Below are 528 nucleotides of genomic sequence, written 5' to 3'. Positions count from 1 at the left end.
GGTTTTTTTCAATTATGGTTGAAAATTTAGGGTTTCCTAAGTGATGAGGCAGACAGTCCAGTGCAACTCTTGGAATGACCACACCACATGAGGTTAGTGAAGGCCCTGCCAAGAGGTCCTTGCTAGATGAGTTCTCATCGACCAAGGAATCGAAGAAAATTAGAGAAACTGTTGTCAAAAGTTGAAAAGATAGATTAGGTTGGGGTTGATGATGAATTGAATTCTGTAATGGATATTCTGAACAATTTTTTTGACAAACTTGAGATTTTGAACTTTTGTTTTATTGTTTGTGCACTATAGTCCTGAACAATAATGTACTGGAATTGGTTTATGAAGAGCTATTCTAATAGTTCTAATTTATATTTAGTTGGTTTCTTACATGTTATGTGTGTAGTTGTCTGTGTTTTTGTTTGCAGGGATCAGGTTAGGATACATAGCAGTGGGTAGTGGTGGAAGCATATTCAAGGTTTACATTCTACTGGAGGAAGACTAGCCTATGGAATGGAATTTAGCTCATAATATGTGTAT

The sequence above is a fragment of the Ipomoea triloba genome, chromosome 16 (assembly GCF_003576645.1).
Source record: "Ipomoea triloba cultivar NCNSP0323 chromosome 16, ASM357664v1".
Lineage (NCBI taxonomy): Eukaryota > Viridiplantae > Streptophyta > Magnoliopsida > Solanales > Convolvulaceae > Ipomoea > Ipomoea triloba.
The sequence above is the reverse complement of the archived record's forward strand: the minus strand, read 5'-3'. Positions refer to the sequence as shown.